Source organism: Mustela nigripes, chromosome 13 (genome assembly GCF_022355385.1).
Source record: "Mustela nigripes isolate SB6536 chromosome 13, MUSNIG.SB6536, whole genome shotgun sequence".
NCBI classification, from domain to species: domain Eukaryota; kingdom Metazoa; phylum Chordata; class Mammalia; order Carnivora; family Mustelidae; genus Mustela; species Mustela nigripes.
The window spans coordinates 19,212,755-19,232,996 of NC_081569.1; the positions used below are offsets into that span (position 1 = coordinate 19,212,755).

At 41.2% G+C, this 20,242-nt stretch overlaps 1 non-coding gene across 1 annotated transcript; it reads left to right on the forward strand.

Annotated features, from left to right (window-relative positions):
- The first annotated feature begins 6,672 nt into the window (after positions 1-6,672).
- On the forward strand, positions 6,673-6,744 carry TRNAW-CCA (transfer RNA tryptophan (anticodon CCA)). The gene has a single exon. It is a non-coding gene; the product is annotated as a tRNA-Trp (tRNA).
- Positions 6,745-20,242: the final 13,498 nt, after the last annotated feature.

Sequence of the window (20,242 nt, forward strand, 5' to 3'; positions counted from 1 at the left end):
TGCCCTGCCCCCCACTTGTGTGCTCTCTCTCTTTTTCTCTCTCTCTCTCTTTCTCAAATAAATAAGTAAAATCTTTTTAAAAAGTTTATCAATTTAAAAAAAAGAATGTCCATAATGACATTATATAGAATAGTCCCAAAGTAGAAACAACCCAAATGTCAGTCAACTGATAAATGGATAAACAGAATATGGTCTATCCCTAAATGGAATATTATTCTGCCCTAAAAAGGGATGAAGACCTGACACATGGTACAGTACAGCATGGATGAACCTTGAAAACTTTTTGTTAAGATAAAGAATCCAGTCACAAAAGGCCACATACTGTACTATTCCTTCCATTGAAATGTCCAGAATGATAAACTCATAGAGACAGAAAATAGATGAGTGGTTCCAGGGGCTGGAATTAGGGGGAATGTAACTGCTAGTGGGTACAGGGTACTTTTTTAGGGGGGGCAGTGAAAATGCTGTGAAATTAGTAGTTGAGTGCATCTATGAAAACACTAAAAACCACCAAATTGTATTACTTTAGGAGATTAATTTTATGATATGTGCACTATATCTCAATAAAGCTGTTATTTTTTTAAAGATTTTTAAAAAATGTATTCATTTGACACTGACCGAGAGCACAAGAAAGGGGAGCTGCAGGCAGAGAGAGAGGGAGAAGCAGGCTTCCCACTGAACAAAGAGCCCGATGCAGGGCTTGATCCCAGGACCCCAGGATCATGACCTGAACTGAAGGCAGATGATTAACCGACTGAGGCACCCACACACCCCAACGCTGTTATTTTTTTTTTAATTAGCACAGTGATCTTCTTAGCTATTTCTCTTCTCCTAGCCTTCCAAAAAGAGCCCAGTAACTGCCTCGCTCAATTTTTCTATATCCTAAAGTTTAAAAGAGAAGGGACCCTTCCCTGCTATGAAAGGGTTTGGGTTGGGCCATAGAAAAAGAAACGAAGAGTAGAGGAGGGAGAGGGGAGCATGGGTGAGAAAAACAGCACAGAGCTGGACACAAGAGAGGTTGGACACAAGCAGGGACAGCAGGTGGTCTGAGGCTGTGGTAGGAGTCATGGGGGCAGAGGCCAAAAGAATAGATCCCTCTCTGGGATGCTGTGGCTGTGTGGGGGGGTACTCACTCACATCTTTGAAAATTGCAGGGCAAGATTTGAGCTGTTTTAAAGCAGTGTTCATTTGATGGTCTGCAATACTTCCTCAAGACTGAACCAACCATCAGGGTCCCAAATGAACATGCATTATGTGTGTTTTAAGATTTGTCTTAATTGAGAAATTATCCTTGGTTATTAACATAGTTGTTGTGAATCATAGTCTTACATAACCTCACACCTACCACAGGCCCCATAATCTTCCAGTAAAATGTCCCACCCACTGGAAAAGTCAAGTCGGTGAAAATGAATATTTATACATAGCTTTTTATTTGTACACTATCTTAGGCTGTCATGTAAATCATTCTTTTTGCCTGTAATGTAATATGTTTATTGGAAAAGCATTCATCTATGCATTTATTAATTCCATACAGTTCCTAGAGTACTATGATAAATAAGGTTACTGCAGAACTTTATTTTTTATTGCCAAATTCTTTATTTCTCTTAAATATCTATAATACATTTTTTTAAAACTTTGATGGATTTTTTTTTATAATGTAACTTAAAATTCTGGCAAGTCAAACATAGCCTGAATATCTATTGTAGTAATCATTTCACTTTTTAGGTAAGGGACAATTGCAGAGTGAGGTTGGTTTCCTGGGTTTGCCGGTTAATCTTATATCTACAGAGACAACCTTGGCTGAGAAGGAAGAGGGAAAGGGAAGCAATCAGGTGGTGTTTAGCTGCATCTTTAACATTTTAATTCTCTAGTAGATTCTGAAGTGTATGTGTCAAAATGTTATCACATGTTAAATCCAGAGTTAGAAACATGGATATCTCTTCTATCACTTTTTATACTTTTCTGCATATTTGAAATTGTTTAGAAGTAAGAACAACATAGAAATATTCTATTTGGAAAAAAAATCACCTGATTGGGATGGCAGTTGCTGAAATATATACCAATGATAAAATGTTGTGGAACTACACGACAACCACACACACGCGCGTGTGCACTCAGACATAAAATGAATGCATATAGAAACCAGTACAGTCTGAGCACCAATATCAATTTCTGAGTTTTGATTAACATACTAGGGTTACATAACATGCTATCTGTTGGGGGAGACTGAGTGAAGGGTACATGGGAACTCTCTGTTCCACTTCTGCAACTTTATATGAGCCTAAAACTACTTAAAAATTAACTATTATAGGGGTGCCTGGCTGGCTCAGTTGATAGAGCATGGGACTCTTGATCTTGGGGTTGTGAGTTCCATCCAGCCCCATGCTGGGTGTAGAGATTACTTAAAAATAAAATCTTTTTTGTTTTTTAGAGAGATTTTATTTGTTTATTTGACAGACAGAAATCACAAATAGGCAGAGAGGCAGGCAGAGAGAGAGGAGGGGAGCAGGCCCCTCCACTGAGCAGAGAGCCCGATGTGGGGCTCAATCCCAGGACTCTAGGATCATGATCTGAGCTGAAGGCAGAGGCCCAACCCACTGAGCCACCCAGGAGCCCCACTTAAAAATAAAATCTTAATAAAAAAATTAAAACTGTAAAAATAGATATAAGAAGAGCACTAACATTGTCAAAATGTAACTAGCGAGATTATGTTTTAGATTATTTTTTAAAATAAAATTCTAGGGGCCCTTGGGTGGCTCAGTGAGTTAAAGCCTTTGCCTTCAGCTCAGGTCATGATCTCAGGGTCCTGGGATCGAGTCCTGCATTGGGATCTCTGCTCAGCAGGGAGACTGCTTCCCCCTCTCTCTGCCTGCCCCTCTCTCTACTTGTGATCTCTCTGTCAAATGAATAAATAAAATCTTTAAATAAATAAATAAAATTCTAGAATATTCCAGATCTTTTGCCACTTGCACATTAGATCCATGGAGATAGCCTTTTGAGTTTGAGGTTGACCTTTGTATGTGATTCCCTAGGTATTAATTCCAGGTTTTTAAGTGAAGCCTTGCTTCCCTCCAGCGTTGGGTGATCTGTCTGTGCTCTGTGGGGGTTCCTTCTTTGTGGGTGCCCCAAAGGGGCAGCTTTATGATGAGCTATAATGGCATCCGCCTTCAGAAGGAAATCCATTTCCTCTCACTGTGTAAGGGTGCATTCAGCTGGTGTAAGCACCAAGAAGGGCCTGCAGCACTTACAATACAAAAAGAGCCAACTGCCGTCATTAGAAATACATCTTATTAAATAAATGTATCCCAGAGTGACCAAGCTGGAAAGGCTCCAAATTAGCAGCTATGCTTTGGAGCTCTCTGTGCAAGGCAAAATGATCTAATCAGTAGAAAGAAGCAAGAGGATTGCATTTCACTCTGTAGTACCAGGTCACGGGGCCCAGGAGCACCATAGTGTTTCAAGTTTTATGTCCACATTTTAATACTATTCTTGGACAACCTGGGCTGTTACGATAGGTCACTTATGCCATCAGGGATAAAAAGAATGCCCAACGCCCCTGATTACAGGGGAGAAGCCATCACACTGGGGCAGGAGGCTCACCCCCGTGGCAATTTCCATCCCTTAAGGTCCCTTAAGGCCACTGCTTTTCTCTTGTTCCCACCCCTGTCCCACTGAGAGGAAGCAAGATCCACAGCTGGACGGACAATTTAAGATGGAGCATAAAAAGAGACCTCGGGGAGAGCCAGGCCAATACCATCCCTTCCCACAGCCTGTCTCTTGGGATGAGTCTTTCCACCACAATGTGGTTCAATGTGACAACATAGATCCTGATGTGTCTGCACCTCCCAGGCTCAGGACCCGGCATGGGGCATACATGGATGGGAGAATGGTAGCTGCCTTCCAGAAGCTCAAGGAGGAAGGACATAACAGAGGGGGAATACATGAGCGTGAGGGACAGTGCAGGACGGGGTGGGCCAAGAGATTGGTGGGATGGACTTGGATGGTAAAAGGACCCCCAGAAGTTTCTAATTGGGTTGACATCAGCCATTTGCTAGGGGACATCACCTTTGTGACTGTTGCGAGGTGGGTTGAAGAGGGTCCTGAGTCTCAGGTGTTTAGAATCAGGTGTGTGGAGTAGGTGCGGCCCCAAACTAAGGCAGAGATTGTTGTCCATTGTTGAGTCCTGGAGAGGAAGAACATGAGCTTTACTGGTGAACGTTAAAAGTCAATAAACAAGAAACAAACGAAAAAAGGAAAAAAGAAAAGAAAAAAATAAATAAAAGTCAGTAAAACTGCTGTGAATCTGGTTCCCAAACGCAAGAGAAACCAAATTTAAACCCAAACCCAAACGCGAGGTAGGGCAGTCATCGGCCAGCAGTTCAGGAAGATGCTACATTTAAAACGGAATCTGCGTCCTCCTTTTCCTTCCTTTTTTCTTCCCATGAAACCCATTTTTATCTATTACCAAGAAGGGGGCCACTTACTGCAACACCCATGACCAGAAAAATATCAACAACGGTCTTTTGAAAAAGGGCCACTATACTCCCAACCAAAACAAGCAATCATTGATTTTGAATGACTAGTAATGAACCATTTTCTCAATGAACTAACGGGCATCTGTTTAGAAAAACATGAAATATGAACTGAGTAAGTATCCTTTGGTAGACAATTTGGAATAACCAAATCCCCAGCAACATATAACTTTAGGGAAGAAAAGAAAGGCAGCAAGAAGTAAGTGAGCTTTTCTTGCCAGAACTGTGATACCTCTTTGTGTTATAATGCAGAACAAACCCACAGGATCTTCCAAGATGCATCCACTGCAGACGAAAAAGCAAGGATTGGAACTCAGCCTGAACCTAGTGATGCCCTTGAAAATGAAGATCAAGTAGAAGGTCTTCAATTATTTAACAAGTATGTTAACATGAAAAATTCCTTTTTTTTTTTTTTTTTTTTTTTGCTTTTTGTTTTCTTTCTCCCTTCTATTTCCATGGTGTTCTCTGGCCACTTACAAATTGTTTTGCTTTTGCTGATGCCTCTATTTTCTGGGACACGCCCAGACCACTCTGTGACTTCTTGGTTTGCTCTGCCATATATAAAGAATGGTACTTGAAAAACACCATTTTATTTCAGGCAGTTGATGTGATGTTGTTCAACTGTAAGCCTGACTGTTCCTACCTTGTATTCTTTGTCGGAACCTGAAACAGGCTAATGTTGTTCATTTCTCAACGGCCCGGGTAATTTTACCCTTCAGATGTGGTACACACATACAATGGAATATTACTCAACCATCAAACAGAATGAAATCTTGCCATCTGCAATGACGTGGATGGAGCTAGAGGGTATTAAGCTAAGCGAAGGAAGTCAGAGAAAGACAAATACCATATGATCTCACTCATATGTGGAATTTAAGAAACAAAAGAGATGAACATAGGGAAAGGAAGAAAAAAAAAAGGAAGGCAAACCATAAGAGACTCTTAACTACAGAGAACAAACTGAGGGTTGATGGAAGGGAGGTAGGCGGGGGATGGGCTAAATGGGTGATGGGGATGAGGGAGGGTACCCGTGATGAGCTCCGGGTGTTGTTAAAATTATGTTGTTAAAAGTATGTAGGTGATGAATCTCTAAATTCCACTCTTGAAGCCAATATTGTGCTGTATGTTAACTAGAATTTAAATAAAAACTTGAAACAAAAAAAAAATTAGGCACTTAAGTAGTAAAATTCTAAAACCTAAGAATTGTTTAATGGTCCTCTAAAAACCTATGTCCATGCTTCTCTCCCCCAAAACACCTGCATTCTCAACTCATTGTTGGATGCTCTGGAGTTGCTCAAATATGAGTTGACTTCACCTGCGTTTCTGGCTCACAAATCATGTATTTTATGGACCAAAATAAAACTGAACTGTGGTAAGCCTTTATGGCCATTTCTGATTGGAAGGACTCAAGAACACAGATCAACCATGGAAATGGTTCTTACGCCATTCAGTGTCCTTCTCTCAACCCCAAAGGCGTGAAAATTGTAAACCATCAGTTTTCTTTCATTTTTTTAATGGCTTGCTTATAAATATCTAAGTTATGGCAATTAGTAAGTATTGTAGAGAAGTGCACAAGCCAACATTTACTGTGTTTAATTAGCATATATAATTGATTTTCTATTCATCAGACTTATTAACTCAAATATGTACTCGGGGTCCCATTATCACAGTCTATACACATCCTGCTTTCTGTCTCTTCTCTGGCTGCATGACGAACCATGTAGTCTTGGGGCAAAACCCCCAGAGCTCCCTTAGACTGACCTGGGCGGTCTTGGGTTCCCTGTAATAATGGCCCTTCCTGCAGGCTCCTCCTGGCTCTCTCTGGCTGGGGTTGGTGGGGTTGGTGGTTCTGGAGTGAATCCCTTACATGGAGAGCATGACCTCCTGCCTGCCTTGTTCAGGAGGCGGGGTCCTGGTCCCGCTGATCACAGCCCTTCCTAGTGTAAGATTCTGCATTAACAGGTACTTCTGACATTTGTTAAAGAGGTGATTTTCCCCTTCTAGTTTTTGTTTTTGGTAAGGAGAAAGAAAGGAAGGAAGGAAGGAAGGAAGGAAGGAAGGAAGGCAGGCAGGCAGGCAGGCTAACTTATATGGAGAAAGAGAGAGAGAGAGTTATTTTAAGGAATTAACCCATGCAGAGGACCTTGTGGCACAATGGTAGCGTGTCTGACTCCAGATCAGAAGGTTGTGTGTTCAAATCATGTCGGGGTCAGTAGTTTTAGCGTCTGAGGAAGGTCCAGGTCTGGAAAGTGAGATACAAGAAGGAACGGAAAGGAATTAATCCATGCAACAGTTTGGGCTGGCAAGTCCAAAACTCACAGGACAAACCCCACCAGGGTAGAAATTCAAATAAGAGTTGATGTTGCAGTCTTGAGTCTGGATTCGATAGGGCAGCAAATTGGAAACTCTGCCAGGTTTCCTTCCTTCCTTCCTCTCTTTATTTTTTTCCTTCTTTCTTTTCTTTTCTTTTCAGATTTTATTTATTTGAGAGAGAGAAAGAAAGAGAGCATGAGCAGGGAGTGCAGGAAGGAGCAAAGGGAGAGAGAGAGGCAGGCTCCCTGTTGAGGAGGAGCCTGATCAGGGGCTCGATCCCAGGATCCCAGGATCACAACCCAAACAGAAGGCAGACACTTAGCTGCCTGAGCCACCCAGATGCCTCACTGGCAGGTCTCTATGTTGCATTCTTAAGGAGAATTCCTTCTGTTTTGAGAAATCTCAGTCTTTACTCTTAAGAACTTTAAGTGATTAGGTGCAGGCCACCCACATTTTGGAACGGGATCTACTTCACTGAATGTCTTTTGGTTTAGATGTTAGTCTCATCCCCCAATACCTTCACAGCAGCATCTAGACTGGCATTAGAGTAGACAAGTGGGCACCGTGGCCCAGCCGATTCCCCATATACAAACAAGCATCGCAGGTGCGGCATAGCCTTGGTCAAGCTGTTAACCTCTATCCATGCATTTCTTTTGTGGAAAATGAGGATAAGGAATAATCAGTGTGAGGAAGAAATGCACAAAAACATGTCAAGCACACTGCCCTGACTTATTCTTCCTTTCCTGGGCCCGAGGTGACACTGTGCCTGGCATATAGTTGGCACCCAATGTCTGCTAAGTTGTTGACTGAGCAGTCTGCACGTTGAATTTCCTGACTTAGCTCCCCTATACAGTTAAGTCCCAGGTCACCAGCATGTTCTCTGTGTGACTAGTCCCTGCACACTGGACCTGCTAACTCAGTTCATCCCACCACTTTAGCTCCCTGTTTCTCTGGGTCTGGCCACACACCAGCCCCAGGGGCTCCCGTGGTACACTAGCTGCATTAATAAGGGCGGCAGATCATCCTGGATTTTGACTTTCTGTCTCCTGGGCAAACACAGCATCTGGATTATTATTTCTTGGCCCTTCCTACCTTTCCCCAAGTCCCAGAGCCTTCTTTCCTCCCTCCCTTCCCTTGTTCAGCCCCTATCCAGGGATCATGTAAGGACAGAAAGATCATAACAGATCATAACTCTGTTAGATACCAAGAGAACAGGAAGTCTGGGCTCCAATGTCTGGGCTCCAACTACATCAGGGAGTAGTTGGCCTTCTTTGAGTTTCTAAGGCATTTGGTTTTCCTGATTCCTGGGGAGAGCCTCCCAAGGTCCACATCTGCCACTAAGCTTTCCTTCAGATTCTACACATAGGTTAAGACGTACCCTGAAGTGGTCTAAGAGTAAAGAGCCACCTTCCCTTGCCTCCTAACCCCAGCCTCAGGCCCTTCTGAGTTTAAGACTAGGCCAGTGTTTCATTTGCCAAGCAAAAGTTGCAGCCAACCCCACCCATGTCCCTAGGTTGGCCTTTCTCTGCAAGGCAATGACCTACACTCTCACCAGCTTCCCCAACCCGTTCTATTCTCACAGCTCATGCTTCTTTTCCCTCTGACTCCACTTTTCTAGCCTAAAATCCTGAACAGGATACACCTAACTCTGCTGGAGAACATGTGGAGAACTTTCCATGCAGGGGTCATCACTGGACATGCTATCTCTGTTGGTTTATCCTTTTGGCACCACTCCCTCTGAGCTCACTGTCTACTGCTAACAATTTCTGCATACTTCCCTGTACACTCCCAACTGTATCATGCCTTATGTATTGGATCCATTCTAGAACAATAGTTAAATCTGTTAGGTTAACCTACAGGGTGTATGATGTAAGCCCTATTTTGTTCATAAAAACAACCTGTGACACGTAGATTGTTCGGTATCCATGGAACATTGGCCTAAAATTATAATTAATCATCTCATGCTCATGTTGAAATGTAGGCCTGTGAAAAATGCACCTCATTAGGTTATTTTTTCGTACCAGGAAAACAGTCCGGTATTATTAAGCACCAATACAGTCAGCTCTTAAACCTGCCTCTTGAGCAGAACAGTAATGTAGATAACAGCAAACATAATTTATATTTGGGTTCCCTGAGTTAATGAATAGGTTAGAGATGCACCACAGGTTTTACCGGGAGGTGAGAAAAATTTCTCTCCTGAATGGGTTTTGCTACGCTCCCATCAAAACCCGCTTTGATTCCACCAACTGCCAGAAGACATTTCCAAGGCACAAATGTTGGCTGAGTGACTGTCATCGTGAACGTCCTGCTCCATGCCCCGTGGAACCCCATGATTTCTCCTCATCCTCACGCTTGTCAGTGGAGGACAAGGCAGAATGGAATACGACCTCCCCCACATGACGGGGTGAAATGAAGGCCCTCAAAGTGGATCACCCCCACTCTGCCTTGAGAGCCGATTTCAGAAAAATGATGGTGCATGCTTTTTAATTTTTATCTCTCCACTTCAGGAAGGCCCGGAGTGGGTAAACAACTGGGACTCAGGAGATATTTTCTTTCCCTCATTTTTCTGCTCATTCAGCTGTCAGTAAAAGAACATTACTTGCTCACGGAGGCATACATTGAAGAAAAAGAAAACAGTGGAGGGGGAAAGTCATAATTTATTTCAAGCTTCACCTGGGGATAACCTTAACTTTTCAGAGCAGAGGATAAATCAGCCCCTACCCACACACGATGTTGCGAATTCACCAAGGCAACCGTATCCAGGACCTATGACTGGCCAATGAGAAGCCAGTGGCAGTGGTCCTGAGGACAGGCAGCTGGCAGTGGCAACACAGGGATCCCACTCCACGAAGACAAGGCTGTAGGACGCAGGGAGAAGTTACACCAATGCTGTGTTTCTCTCTTTCATTCTTTTTTTTTTTTTTTTAAGATTTTATTTATTTATTTATTTGACAGACGGAGATCACAAGTAGGCAGAGAGGCAGGCAGGGGGGCGGTGGGGGGGGGCGGGAAGCAGGCTCCTTGCTGAGCAGAGAGCCTGATGGAGGGCTCGATTCCAGGACCCTGAGATCATGACCCGAGCCGAAGGCAGCGGCTTTAGCCCACTGAGCCACCCAGGCACCCCCAATGGTGTGTTTCTATTTACACAGGTTAAATGCATGGGAAAAGGAATGATGTTGGACAAATGTAAAAAAAAAAAAAAACAACAAACAAAAAACTGGTCTTTTTTTCATACCTAAAAATTTTCACTCATGGAGAACGACCGTCAGGTGTCTGTTTAAAATTCTTATTGGGTCTGGTGCTTCCATGGAGTGTGAAGAACATTCTTGTCACACCCACGACCCTCAGGGTCCACACAGAGTTTCCATATGTGATCTTAAATCATCTCTGAGGCATCACGCAGTGTGATTACCCCCAAGTCACAGGTATAGAAACTAAGGCACAGCCATGGGTTCTGTGCCCTTTCCAGAGCCCTGTTGTCTCCAAGGACTTGGTGTTCCTCATTTATAGACGCAAATCTGAGGATGTGGCCAGCCCAGTTCTTAACACTCTTAGATGGAAAGAAGTGTAGGTCTTCTGCCCACCCTTGTTCACCAAGCCTCCACCGTGGAACAGAGAGAGCTGAGCCTCTGTTAAAACTCATACTGCTTCAGATGGCCTGGTAGACCCTGGCCCTGGATCCTGGATGATCCTTCATCCCCTAACTCCACTGCTGTGGGCTCATCAACCTTTTGCTTGTTCTCCTTCCCCGCTTGGGACTTTATACTCCTCTCTTCCCAGGAACAGCCCCCCCACTATCTCCCCACAGCACAGCCCATCCTCAGTCTCGTTCTGATGATCACAAATCTCTCATGGAGGCTTTCTTACAGCCTTTTCTAAAACTGTGCCTTCCCCACCTGATCTCTCTATCTCTGTTTTATCTCCTTCATTGTAATTATTAATCCCTGATGTATTTAATTTTTTACTTGGACATTGCCCATTTTCTCCCAACAGAATGCAATCTCCCTGAGGACGGTGACTCTGTTCGGTTCACTGCTGTATCCTTAGTCCTGAGAGGAGTGCCTGGAACATAATAGGTGCTCAATAAATATTTGTTAAATGAAAACAGTATTGGGCAGGGGTTTAATAAAATGCATCAAAGTACCAATTTCCTCATGTCTGATAGAGATCGGGGTTTGCAAAGTATGGCAGAAGACCCAATCCAACCTACAGCCTGTTTCTGTGAATAAAGTTTCCCATTTGGCACAGCTACATCTCTTCATTTACATTATAGTTTGTGGTTGCCTTTGTGTTGGCCACCAGAGTTGAGCAGTTGTGACAGAGACTGTATGGGCCCCAAAAGGCTAAAGTATCTGCTATCTGGCCTGGCACAGAAAAAAAATTGCCAACTTCTGATACAGATGGTACTCCTACCTATTCTTTTGGTTAAAAAGGTAATAATAAATAAAATAATGAATGCTGTAAAAATTATTACATAGTTAATCCATCAATGTGTGTTTATTGAGAAAAATAACACTGCAGAAATGTGTAGGGTAGGAAGTAAAAGCCTTTTTCATCTGGCCCCGGTCCCCATCCTTCCCAGAAGGAAGCCTGCTAGGATCTGGATTCCTTCTAGATCACTTGTATGCATGCACATGCAAACCTATATGCCTCTCAAATGCCAAAACCCATTTGGGTTTTGATATTAGTGTTTTGCTAGATGTTTAGAATGAAAAGGGAAATGTTCCATCTGTTCCTGTGTGCTGAAACAGTCTGAATAATAAGAACGTTTTCTTGCAAGGTCATGAGAATTCCCCCCAAACACTGCCTGAATCTGGGGGCTGTTTTAGGACCAGATCTCTGACTACCTCTGTCTATCTTTACAGTTACTCTCAATGGAACCATCAAGGATTTAGGTCTTCTGACCCTGTAGTTAATTTTATTAATTTACACTTTCCTAAAAAATATTCACTTCATTCAGATTTTCAAATTTATAAAGTTGATTACAATTTTGAAAGTCTCTCCTCCCTTGATAGTGATTTTTCTCATTCTTTTTTGTGGATTAAGGTTGCTAATGGTTTGCCATTGTATTGATTATTAGTAGTTGTTATTCTCAAAGAACTTGATTTTGGTCTTACCAAAGCTCACTGTTTGTCCTGTTCCATGAATGTTTGCTTCTTTTATCTGTTAAATTTTCTTTTTTCTTTTCTTTTTTTTTTTTTTAATTTTGAGTCATTTGCTAGCTTTTGGAGTTGATTTCCTTTCCCCTTGTCTTCTCTGTGACTTTACTGCACAAGTAGAAACTGTGGGCAGTGCCAGCCACGACTTTCTGCTTTACCCAAGAGTAACAGAATGTCACTCTGTGTTGCTTTGTTCTCCAAGGACATACATCCTTTTCTTCTTTTTTTTGGACTGGGGTATTCATTTTTGTGTGTTTTTTTTTAAAGCTTTTAGTTAAATTCCAGTTAGTTAAAATACAGTGTATGTTTCTGGTACAATTTAATGATTCAACACTTGCATACATTCTGTGTTATTTCTAATCTCTGGTTTTGCTGCATTGTCATTAGAAAATTATCCTGAGTGTCTTCCACTTTTTGAAGTTTATTGGGACTTTTTGTTTAAAACTATATCAATTTTTGTAGATATTCCATGTGTGCTTACAAAGAGTATGTATTCTCTATGGGGTTCAAAATCCTATATGTTACTACAGAATCAAGGTTTTGATTTCAAGATTTAAAACCATGTGTCAGGGTACCTATGTGGCTCAGTTGGTTAAGTGTCTGCCTTTGGCTCAAGTCATGATCTTGGGGTCCTTGGATGGAACCCCCCATTAGGCTTTCTGCTCAACAGGGAGTCTTTTTCTCCTTCTCCTTCTCCCTCTGTCCTCTTGCTTTCTCAAATAAATAAATAAAATCTTTAAAAAAAACCCATGACATTTGTTTTTGTCTCTTTCATCAGTCATCTTAGAAATTTGCTAAGTTCTCTCATTTTGACTCAATTCATTTTTCTTTATATATTTTGATTCCATGTTGTTTATACTATTGTTGTTCAGGCATAAAGGCTCATTGCCATTGTTTTCATAGTTTTTTTTAAATTATAAATATAAAATGTGTCCTATTTAATATATTTGGCTTAGAATTCTATCTTTATGATTTCACTGTTTCTTGTTTTCTGTTTTTGGAAGCATGCGACCACTCTTGTCATTATTACTTTTGAAGATTTCTGCATCATTTTCTTTTCAATATATATATTTGAACATGGAATGTGGTAGCATATTTATTTTTAACATAGCTGATGGTCTGTTAATATTAATAGTGATAGAAACTTAGCTAAGCAGATCTGAGTCTTACTCTATTCAGGCATCTTTTAAGCACTTTACCTGTTATTTTATATAATGCTCAAACAGTGCAAGGGGTGTTCCTATGCGGTGGTTCCTCTGGTTGTCCCCTGTTCAGAGCTGAAGAAACTAAGGAGCCATGATGGGCTTATCCAAGTTCAGAGAGCTAATAAAGGATTCGGCAGGATTTGAACCCGGCGACTGCCTGAGTCACTCCACATGAATGGTGTTCCTCACACTTGCCTTCAGTTTTATCCTTGGCATCTTGTTTTGCACTGCAATCTGGGAGAATTCATCTGCTGAGGCTTTCAGTTCCCGCTTAGACCCTGAGACAGGCCCATTATGGATGAAGAACATCTGTTCAATTTTTCACTTAAGAACTGATTTCTAATTTTTCCAGAACTGAAGACTTTTTGGATATAACAACTTGTTGCTTTTTAGTGGGCCGTGTGACTAGACAGGATGACATTTAGGTTCTGAGGGTCACTGGACTTCTTAGTGTGGGTTCTCTTTGTCCCTCAAAGCAGCTGACAATGCGGGACACTGACCCTTTAGTCGTGCTCCAATATCCACTCTGGACACTACCTGTAGCACAATTTCTTCTTTTATTCGGGAGCAATAATAATCTTCCATTAGAAGATGGAAACTAGAGACAGATTCTAGAACTGTCACCAACCTGATGCCATCCGCTTTATATCTTCGGGAATATTTCTGTGTGTCTTCTGATCTCTTAAAAGCATCCTTCCCAGATTCCCAATGCTACTATGGCCTTTCTCTTCTACGTTTCTTTGGTCATTGCAATTGGACTCTCAGAGGCAAGAGGGGTAAATTATATTCGTGAGTTTCGTGGGTTATCTTCACCTGGAAATCTTTCCATTCTTATCACTCACTAGTTAGAGCCATTGTTATTGACGATATCAAAAGGGAATTGCTTTGTTTCCCTGCTACTCCTCTGGACTGTACCAGTATAGGATGTCAAAACTCCCACTCTTGTCATATGGTGGACAGGGCCATGACACTTGTCCACAGTACAAGGGGTGTCCCGAAAACCTCCAATAGAGATCAGACTGCAGGTGGAGTCCCTCACACATGTGTGTGACCTATGACCTGACTCAGCTACGACCTGACTCAGTGAGATGCTTGTCACTGAAGGAGTTGTGTGACCATTGACGCTGAAAGGTATGTTGTGAGTGCCCCAAATCTTTCTTTCAAGTCTTCTCTCTCAATTTTAACTATTTTTATTTTTACACAGATATATTCACTTGGTTCAAAATTCAAGGGGTTCAAAGTGATACATGGTACAAATCCTCTCTGCCCCTCACCCCCATCCAGTTCCCTTTCCAAGAACAGCCACAATGACCAGATTTTTATACTTCATTCCAGAGAATGTAGAAACTCTATACATTTTCCTCTTTAAAAAAAAAAAAAACCCACACAATTAGTACAGTATATTGCACACGTGTTCCGCGACTTGTCTTTTTCACTCAATCAGATGCGTTGGAAATAAATCCACGTTTGTTCTTGAACTTCTTCCTTCCTTTTTCCAGTTATGGAATACTTCATTGTGTGGCCATCCCATTGTTTCAACTATCTCCTGCTGGCCCATGTCGAGGACGAAGATCTTCCTCTGCCCTTCAAGGTCATTCTAGGTGGACTTAGAATCAAATTGACATGACATGAATTAACAGGGGAAAATCAAATTTAATGGCATACGTATGGGGAATCCACATAAACGTGGAAATTCTAAGGAAAATAAGGCAACGTGAAGCTTATATGAGCTAAGGGGAGGGGTGGAATCTGAGGAAAGAATGACAGGGGGGAAGGCCAGAGCAGGAAGGTGAAAGGAGATGTCATTGAAAAATAAAGGTTGCCCTATTCTGTGGTTGAGTTTCTTAGGTAAAAGGGAATCTGTCAAGAGTTCTTGTCCTGGTACCAGGCTCTCCTTCCCAATGCACATTTAGACAGTGGAGGACCAGGAAGATAGCTTTACCTCCATCTGTGGGGTTTTGATTACTCTGAACTCAAAAGAGTATTCATGGCAAAGTGGCCTATCTTGGGGCAGCCTGCCCTTGGCCCCTTACACTGACACTTTGCTCATCTCTTGTCTCTACTGTTACAAGCAATGTTTCTAGGCTATGCTGACATTCTTTCGCATATCTGCAGATACGGAAAAAGTCCTAAAAGAGGACTTGCTGGGTCAAAGGGTATTTGCAAAGATGTTGTCAAATTGTGCTCTGTAAGGATTGTTGCAATTTATACACCCACGAGTAATTTATAGCAGTGCTCATTTCCTGTATCCTCAATAATACAGCATGCTATCAAACTCTGGGATCTTTGCCAGTATCTGATAGGTGAAAAATGGTGTCCCTTTGTAGTTGCAATATGAAATGACTTACTCTGAGTGAGATTGAGCCCCATTTCATCTTTTAAGATCCATGTATGTTTCCTTCTATCTCTGTTCATATCATTTGCACATTTCTTCGCTAAGTTATTAGTCTTCCTCTTGCAGATTTGCAGGAGCAATTTGTGTATTAGGGAAATTATTATTTAGAAGTGAATTGATTTGCAAATACTTTCCCAGTTTATTATTTCTCTTGTGGTTTTGCTTATGGCGGGGGTATTCACACTAGGGTTTTTTTCCCTTTACCTTTAAATAATGGAATCGACCAATACCTTCTCCATGGCTATGAGGTGTTTATGTCATACCTTGGAAAGGTCTCCCCAGTTATTTGGTTCTGAACAATTATCATTATTTCTTCTAATTTTATGCTATCCTGTTTTACATTTCATTATTCCACCAACTAGAATTTATCCCGGAGTCATGTGTGAAATCTGAATTTAACTTAACATTTTTCCAAAAATTCCCTTTCTATCTTAACTTTAGATTGAGTTCCTTTCGTTTTTCCTTCAAAAAAATAATATGCTGTTGGCATATTTATAGGGATGACATCACCTTCATAATTAATACACTTTCCACTACTGGTACCGTCATGACCATGAATCTTCTTTTCCAGGAGTACAGATTTCCATTTGTTTGAGTTTCCTTTGTGTCCCTCAGGGATGCATTTTTCTTCGTATGAATGGTGCACCTAAGAAATGTTTATTCCACTGAGGGCGGTTGTAATTTAAAAAGAAGAAAGAAAAAAAGAAGAAGAAGAAAGAAACCTGACATCTTAGAGTAGCACAACAATGTTTACTCTAAAAACAGGTTGGCAAGTGGTTCTCCATACTGAGATTCAGGCTCCCAGGTTCTTTCTATCCTGAAGGGGGCTTTTAAATACATGTCCTCCAAAGTTCCTGGGGTTGGGGGGAGCAGGTCAGAGCATGGAGAAGCACCCAAGCTCTCAATCCCCTGGGCCTGGAAGTGATGTGCTTCTTCTATCACAATTCATTGGCTCTATTTATCACAATGCCCCCTCCCTGCAAAGATCTAGAAGTGTACTCAGGAGAGAGAGGAGGACAAGGTATGGATAACGTTGGGAATCTTTCTCATTCCAGCAAAACCACTAGTCAAGCATGAAGGTAAACTAAAGGAACATTCTGGTCTTACGAAATCTCAGAAGAGAACATTCAATTCTAGACCTCTCCTCTCAGAAAGCTACTAGAGGGGATGTTCCGCCAGAGTGGAGAATAAACCGGGGAAGATGGTAACATAGGATAAAGAAACAAAGACTCTAACCCAAGACTGAGTTCAAGGGTATTGCCAGGAAGATGGTGAACATTCCTGGAGAGTAGCTGGGCATTTTAACTGAAAGTGTGTAGCCTAGAGCTACTGCTTTGCTTCTTTGAGGGAAGACCCATGTGAGAAGGAACAGAGAGGAAGCTAGCCAAGGGGCAGAGCTAGCCAAGGGGCAGAGCAGACCGGCCGGGTGATGCGGGGAACAGCCTGGATCCAGCCTTCCCTAAAGTTGAACCTATTCTTAGAAATTCTGTCACATAGGCCAACAACTTTCCCTTGTGCTTTAGCTAGTAGCTTCTGATTTTCTATCACCTGTAACAAAACAAAACAAAAAATTCAGACTGAAACCAGAAAACAGTAGAAACAGAAGAAACGACCCATGTCCTGAAAGAATTTTAAAATCTTGTTGGGGAAATTTTATCTAGCATCACCCACTAGACATTGTCTCTATTTCTATACTTTCATCTCTGCAAGGGTCAGGTCATATTTTTAGATAATTTCCTTGCATGCAGCGGGCCTTAGGAGCTAGGCAGTTTTCAGAAATTAAAACTACCTTGTCTTGATATTGCTGTTCTTTTACGAAAGCATTTACTATTTAAACATTTGTAATATTTTTTTCATTTAAATGAGAATTTTTCATTATTTTAATACCAAGGAAATAAACAGAGATGTTTCCAAAGGTTTATTTTAGACAGAAAGATTGGGAGCAACTTAAGAGTTCAACATTATGGAGCTAATTGAGAAAATTGTTATATACCTGTATAGTAGAAAACTAAATTATTTTAAATAATTTCATAAAAATATCTTCCTGGCATTACAAATTATTACTAGGTGAAAGAAGTCAGGTGGCAAGCAAGTTTGCTAGTTTTTAAAAGTGGGGAAAATAGTTTAAGTAGTTTTCTGAGTGTTGAGATTTCAAGTGAGGTTTTTTTGTTTTGTTTTGTTTTCTGTTTGTTTTGGTGGGGGGCTTGCCAGTGAGGTAGAAAGGGCAAAGGAAGAAAGAAACAGAATCTTAAGCAGGCTCCACACTTAGCACAGAGCCCAGCACGGGGGCCCAATCTCACAACCAACCCCAAGATCATGACCTGAGCCGAAATCAAGAATCAGACATTTAACCGTTTGAGCCACCCAGGTGCCCCTCAAGTGAAGTTTATTTCTTTCTGATTTCCTGTTTTCTTAATTTTCTGCAATTGATGTGGATTAATTTTATAATAGGAAAAGGGTATTTCTAAGATGACTTGTGAGTTCAAAGGTATTTTGTCAGCATTATTCATGAGACTAAACTGCAGAAATATATATATATTGAGATTTTATTCTTTTTAAAAAATATTTTATTTATTTATTTGCCAGAGAGAGAGCACGGGAGAGAGAGTACAAGCAGGGAGAGCAGCAGACAGAGGGAGAAGTAGGCTCCCTGCTGAGCAAGGACCCTGACGTGGGGCACTCCATCCCAGGACCCCAGGATCATGACCTGAGCCAAAGGCTGACGCTTAACCAACTGGGTCACCCGGGCGCCCTGCTAGGAACATTTTAAAATATACTTTTAAAACATTTTTTAATTAATTTATTAAATTAGGTAATTAATTAATTAAATCATCTCTACCCCCAATATGGGGCTCAAACTCATGACTCCAAGATCAAGAGTCACATGCTCTTCCAACTGAGCCAGCCAGGCACCCTGAGAATATCTTTACATTTAGTATCATGGCATATGAGCTGCTAATACTTTGCTTACTTTATATTAATTCACTTTATCTTCTGAGACACGTTCTTCTGATAAAAGACACCTTTCTCCTTTCACACTTTTAGTAGTTTACAGTCACAGACTGTGACTAACGACCTGGAGTTGCTAGTCCCCGGCTAAGATGAACTACATCCGCATTTAACAGAAGGATGGGGCTGTATCACCACTAGGTGGTGCTATAAAGTAGGCATTCAAACCCACATTGCTTGGACTTGGTGTTGACAGAGATTTTTTTTCTTCAACAAATAAATCACTCTGAAGGCATCTTTGTCACTCCCATTAGCTCTATCTACTCCTCTCCTAACTTTAATTTGTTAAATCACTCCGTGGTGAAAGAATGACAGCCTTTGATTCATAACAAAATCTGTTCTGTAAAAGTTCTTTGGGTTAAATAAAATGAGAGCTTCTGAGAAGTGATATTAATTCCCTGCGTTCTTTCACACTTACCTTCAAGCTCTAAACGATATTGTAAAAAGAATGCAAATAATAGTTTTCATAGCCAACTAAGCAGAAAAACCAAAATAGCCTTAACAACAAACAAAACTTCAGCACTCTTCACGGTATATGTAGTTGACAAGCTAAAGCTTTTGTTTATTTTCATTGCCAAATCTTGCATGCAAAGAATGTTTCTGGTAGGTATGGTGAGTTTTGTCTTTATCGGTGTGGTTCAAGCACTCAGGGTCTGGTTAATACCCAATTTAATCAAAGCTTTGCTCTTCCTGGCAGCTTCTCTGATGGACATTACTAGTGGACTCTGTCCCCCAGGAGAACACAATGGTTTCATTCCAGACAGCATTTGCCAACTTTACTCTGTGCTGCCGAAGGTTTCCATTATTCATTGGGAAAAAAGAATTCTACACCATTTATGCATGAAGGTCACTCTGGTGCCAATTTGTAATATGTAGATATAGATCCTCTCTCATCTGTGGTTAACTGGTAAGAATGATTCCATTCTCGGGATACCCAGATGGTTCAGCCCGTGGAGCGTGTGACTGTTGATCTCAGGGTTGTAGGTTTGAGCCCCACATTGGGTGTAGAGAATACTTAAAAAGAAAAATTTTTGAAGAATGATTCCATTCTCCAAGGCCTGAGTCAGTTCAGTTCAACTCCCAGTAACCTCATTAGAACCAATATTTCCAAACACACACACACACACACACAGAGAGAGAGAGAGAGAGAGAACAAATATTTCTCCTACAACCACCTCAGCACTGGAATGATATGCATGAGGTCATATAGCAAAAATAATATATATAGAAACCTGTTGAATAGGAGATAACATTGAATTGTCAAATCCCAAAATGAAATAACTAAAAAAGTATGTTTATATTTATACTTATTTTTATATTTATTTATTGAAGGAAAACATCCCAACAACAATCCTTTAGTTCAGTACCTTGAGAAAAAATTCTTGGCATATTTATAAATATAAAAATATGTCTTATCCCATTTTGGTTGTTATAACAAAATACCACAGACTGGGTGGCTTATAACAATAAACAGTTACTTCTCACAGTCCTGGAGGCTAAGAAATCCAAGATCATGGGGTCCGCAAATTTGCTGTCTGGTGAGGGCTTCCTGGTTCACAGACAGCCATCCTCTTTCTACCTCTTCACTTGGCAGAAGGAACTCTCTGGTTCTCTTTTGTGAGGATAGTA